Source organism: Amblyomma mixtum, chromosome 9 (assembly GCF_055824585.1).
Source record: "Amblyomma mixtum isolate Tamu chromosome 9, ASM5582458v1, whole genome shotgun sequence".
NCBI lineage: Eukaryota > Metazoa > Arthropoda > Arachnida > Ixodida > Ixodidae > Amblyomma > Amblyomma mixtum.
In genome coordinates, this window is record NC_143020.1 from 64017769 (window position 1) to 64023514 (window position 5746).

The 5746-nt window shown below is 41.0% G+C and overlaps 1 long non-coding RNA gene across 1 annotated transcript; it reads left to right on the forward strand.

The window, feature by feature from the left end:
- Positions 1–246: 246 nt before the first annotated feature.
- Positions 247–5395, forward strand: LOC149329372 (uncharacterized). Its single transcript, XR_016285563.1, has 2 exons — positions 247–1766; positions 3107–5395. It is a non-coding gene; the product is annotated as an uncharacterized LOC149329372 (long non-coding RNA).
- The last annotated feature ends 351 nt before the right edge of the window (positions 5396–5746 follow it).

Here is a 5746-nt window from a genome sequence, read left to right on the forward strand (position 1 = left end):
GACAATGATTCAGATTGGAATATGTTTTAGGGCAGTTAAAACATTCAGGAGATTGTTGCATATTTTTGTAGGAAAGTCTGTGCAGGTGTCAGTAGGACATCGCATCTCACTTCGTCAAGTAACTTTGTGCCATGGAAAATTTAGAAAAAAAACGCATGTGGTGTGCACCTTTAATAAAGGAGGCTCATTGGTTCCAAAATATTATTGTCAATCAAAACTACAAATGGCAAAAATGATGCCCTTCTTTTTGGCGAGAAATGTGTTGAATCCTATCCCATCCTGTGATTCCGAAATCAAAGCAAAGTCGTCTCTGAGGTGATGATCATTGTGAAAAACTTAGTGTGTGACATCCCGTGAAAGCACAAAATGCAGTTATGCCGGTACCTGTATGATTGCTCTGTTATGTGCACGAAATAATTTTTTAATTTATACAAAAATCTTTTTGTTTGCAATTGAAGCAGAAATATAAATGATGAAAACTGCACATATTGGAACTGTTAGGCTTTCATGCTTCTGTGTGTGACACATCAATATTTATCCTGATTTTTGTACTATATGAAATCGAATCTGTGAATGGTTGCTTACGTAATTCAATGTAACTCCACCACTTTGCACTACTGGTTGGGGCTTTTTGAAGACTAGCTTTCCAATACCTGTGCTGTATTGTGTGGTGAATTTTATATTTTATTGTATTCGCTGTTTTCAGGTTTATGAAAACGTTTTTGACTTTGCTGAAGAGTACACTATGATTAGTGTACTCTTGGCATTAGTGACTTTCCAGACTATAATCAATGGTGTGTTCATTTAGCCTGCATTTAACATCTTCCATTTTGTTTTGAGGCCTTTTTAAGAGCAGGTTACATTTATCTGTATGGATTATACTGTGACAATGTTTGTTTGCTAGCAATACTGAATGTTGATCTGCACCTCTAGAATTCATTGTGTACGGATTTCATTTCATGGTGATGGTATGGACGTTGATTTGTTTTTGTGCTGGAAGTTGTTTTATTATGATGCAAAGCAATTGAGAAACTCGTTCACGATAGATTCTTCCTCTTTACCCCCCTGGTTTGTTGTCCCAAAATTGGAGATGCTGCTACTACACAAGTAAATGTGGTATGCTCTAACTGCACTTAAGACAGAATAGTGTACAGTTTCAGATGTGCTTCTACTCGATTAATTGCACTCTTGGAGACTGTGGAGGCAGAACATCATGTTGGGCATATTTGCAACATTCATGGGCAGCTTTAACCTGGGCATTTTTACCAGTAGCCATTTTGTGGAAGTTTTTTCCTGCACAATACAGCTACTTCAAATGGTTTGATAGAAAAATAGTGGCTGTATCAGTGTTTTTGTCATTAAGCATGAATTACACTCGTTACTTCTTAAGCCTGCGTAGGGAGACTTTTGCTGTCCTTCCCATGAAGCCAGAAATGGTGCAAGTTCATTCTTCAATGCAATGGTTGTTGGCTCGTTTCCAGTAGGCCTATAAATTTGTAGGCAACTGTCAGATTTCTGTGAGCATAAGTATCGTAGTTGTCTTCATGCAGAACTAAAACAAATGTTTGCTTTTCAACACACTTCTTTTCATCTCGATCTACAGAACCTGGAAAACCTTTTTTGTGCCATTGTGTTCCATATTCACCGTGTCATGCATATAACACCACATGAGCTTAGTGTCTTAGTGGATGTAATCTGGTTTTCACATGCAGGCTTGCGCTCCAGGGACCACAAACATGCTGTACCTTCTGGACATGACTCACCAGGTTAGAATCTGCGCTTTTTCTCCATATATGCTTTCCTGAAGGTTGTCTTTCAAAGAGCAGTTTGTAGGATGTGGAAGGTTCAGTTTACGTAACTGTGGTGAATGATGGTGATATATGCCTTCGATTTTCTGGAAAGTGTTTTTCTGTGATTTGTTAACTCTAATCACCGAACTGTCACTGCTGTGAGTTCTGTTCATTGATGCAAGAAATTGCACAGGGGACCAAGGCTTCCTTAGGCTTTTGGCCTCTAGCCTTTGTCTACCTACACAGACCAAATAAAAGTAAAAAAAATGCCATTGGGCTAAGCTTAGATAACAGCTACGTGTTTAGCTGTTAACCCTTTCCGGTCGAGTGTATTTTTTCCAGTGACTACTACACTGGTCAGCATTCTTTTGGGCCTTCTAGCCCACCGCAAAGAAAGTGACTGCCACATCAAGATTTGGTTATAGACACGTATTTAAAGCATTATTGTTCAGCTTTAGTCGGGTCTCACCCGTACTTGTTTAAAGTGTGGTACCTCGCCGGTGGAGGCCAGGCTTCCTCTCTCCAATCTTACAAAAAAAAGCACCGTCTCCCGTCTGCCTCCTTTTACCATTGTCTCACTGCATACTGCTCGCAATCCTTGTCGCAGGGGGCATATAATTTTCTTTGTCATTAAAGTCATCTTCTTTTCCTCAAAGTCATTTCACAACTTTCAATAACATTCGCCTACTGGAATGGAAGTCATGCCGTGATTTTTTGGCACCATTTCTTGCCTTTAAAACCATGTCACCAACGAAATAATTTTGCATCAGTCTGGGGAGCTATCCTCGGAAGGAAAGCCAAATAGTGAATTTGCAGGCTACAATAATTCTAACCAAGTAGCGCGAAATTTTTCGTACGGAAATAGCAGGCAAAACTGTGTCAAGCCATGCCCTGAACTGACCGGATATGCAATTTTCCGCTGTCGGGCACAGTGCGGCAAATGACTGGAAAGGGTTAAGCCCACTTGGGTGGGCTTTGGGCAGTGTCGGTCACGATGCCAGTTTATGTAAGCGCAAGGGTCAAATGCAGCAACTTTGGATGGATTACAATGGCTGCCATATTTTTTTTTTTTTCAGTGATAACATTTTTTGCAGCCTAAATGTTTTTTTGCCTGCATGTAGAATTGACTGTAGAGGCATCTTGTTTCAGGCCTGAGTTAACTCTTTAAGGCTGATCTGTTGAATGAAACTTCTGATAGACATCAACAGCTTTTGATGAGTGTTTTCATTGTGTTCAACATTTATTCCTTACTCCAAGTGAACTATGGATTGTTAGTTCTTGCACTTTATTTAAATTACTCTACCTGTGCAACACAGGTTCAGTCGTCACGCAGGGCGACCATGACGTACCTGCTGTGGAAGATTCAACCAGTGAAAAGCACCCTGTGGGCCACTGCATGGAATCTACTCCTGGTATGGGTAACCGCCAGGGTAATCCCACGGGAAATAAGGTTCACAAATGCACCCACTGCAGCAAGAGATTCAAAAGAAGATACCATCTAGTGCGGCATCTCATAGTCCATACAGGCGACCGTCCATACCATTGTAACAACTGTGGAAAGAACTTTGCACTAAAGTCCAACCTAAAGGTACACGAGCGCACTCACACAGGTGACCGCCCATACCATTGTGATGACTGTGGGAACAGCTTTGCATTGAAGAATCACCTGGTGGTACACCAGCGCACTCACACAGGCGAACGTCCTTACCGTTGCGACCACTGTGGTAGCAGCTTTGCACACAGCAACAGCCTGGTGGTGCACATCCGTACCCACACGGGTGAAAAGCCCTATCAGTGCCAGCTGTGCCCCATGGCTTTTGCAGAACGTTCAGTCCTTGTGACTCACGTTAGAACCCATAAGGGTGAAAAGCCCTACCAATGTTACTTGTGCCAAAAGAGATTCAGTAAGAGGCAAAATTTGAACCGCCACATGAAGGCTCTTCACTAAAAATAGCAATTGTCCATAATGCCCCTGGTATAAATGTTTTGCTAACTACTAATTTGTGCAGAAGCTAACAAGATTCTAGCTGACTACTCTATGAATGTCAGTTTTGTTCCTTTTGGCAAACTTGTCTGAAAATTACATTTGTTGTTCCCTTAGACTACACAGACACTCGCTCCGAGTCTTTCCTGATAAGGGTGAGCCTGCAGTGGACGTAAACTTGCATCAATGAGCATAAGATCATGTTCATATCCGAATGGCATCACTTCGTTCTTAGAGAGTTACATTCAAAAACCGTGTACCCAATATTATTCACTGGTGCTAGTTGTCACTCTGCCTCAATGAAGAGATGTGGGGGACTGGAAGGTCGCACAATAATTCATCTTATGCGTGCAGTCTGACTGGGATAATTTTTGGGAGCGTAATTATAATTTAGCTCATTAGTATCACTCTGTCTGGAACGTTTTTCATGATAACACAGGAAAACCTGCTCCTGTGAAAATTTTTGTTCGTTTATTCAAGTGGTGTTAGTGGTAGTGGTTGTCCAGCCTCAAAATGATGTGCCTTGCTTAAATTTACAGGTTTAACAGTAATTTGTTCTTTGTAATGAAAGCCAACAAAAGAGTTCACTAACATATGCATCACCATTTCTCAGACCACTGTCTCCGCTGAATATAAATGGCATAATATTTGTGGAGCATTTTTTCTGCACCATCTTTAATCTATGTCGTCTGTCAGAATGCCACCTGTTTGTGACCACTTCACATGTGCTAGCTTCTTTGTTGTGTTGATGTTACTTGAAAAAGCCTTATCATTTTAAATAGATGTTCATGATAACACGTTGCAAGGGTCATGGCTGCTGAAACAAAAAATACTGTGATTAGTGTCTATGACAAACATTGTAATCTTGTACTGTATTGTAAACCTTTTAATTTGGGTCCATTGTGTGAAATTGCTTAGTGCACCTTAGTATTTTATTACAGTTGCCGTTACAAAATCTTGAATACATTCTGGCTCTTTGTGAAGCTCACTTGCTTGACATATTGTGCATTAAAATTGAAGAGCAGTGCAGTTCTTAAGAAGGGTTTTTTTTTAAGTCTTATACTTCGAGCATCCTTGGAAGCCATTGTGCCTTGCATCCCGGAAAGAATTGCTATCATCACTCTCTTTAGCACTCAGTGCTGTTCCCCACAACAAGGCAATTTTGTCTGATGGCATTGCATTGCCAGTGATGCATTATCCTGTGTGTTTGTTTTTTTTAGTTGCTTCGAAGAAAAGTTTAAACTTGTCATTTTACAACAACTGTGTATTTTGCACATAGACATGCCGTTGCTCACAATCATTCTAATAAAGATCGATGAGCAACCTTTTAGGTGAACTCAAAATGAATAACCCCCGTTCTTCTTTGTTGCCCATTGTGGAGTCTTCCCCATGTATGGCACCGCTTTTATGTGGAGTAACTGAAAGGTTGTTTAGCAAAAACTTGCGCCTGCTAGCATAGGTCCAAGAGGGTCTAAACTTTTTGTGTGCAAGGGTTGTGTTGAGTTTGTTCACTCTTATGCGTTGTATGTGCTCAGAGAGACCGGACAGCCTTCTCTGGACACTAGTTTTGAAATTCATCCCCATTGAATACGTTGCAATTTTGCTATAAAAACTAACCATTTCTGTCCATTGCCATATGGAATCCACCACCTGTAATGAGAAATTTCATTTTAAAGTCCATGTCAAATGTTTGAAGGTTTGCCGCTCGTAACAGGCAGCGAATTTGCCTAGTATCCTATGTTGTAGGACGGCTTGAAAATTGGTGTTAGAAATGTATTTCTGCCAATGAAAGGATGGTTCTGATTTGGGGTTTAAGTCATCGTCATCATCAGCCTGACCATGCCCACTGCAGGGCAAAGGCCTCTCTCATGTCCTTTTTCCTGTCCTTAACCCTGTCCTTTGCCAGTTGCGGCCACCCTATCCCTGCAAACAAGATGGCCCACCTAACTTTCTGCCACCTCTGCTATGCTTG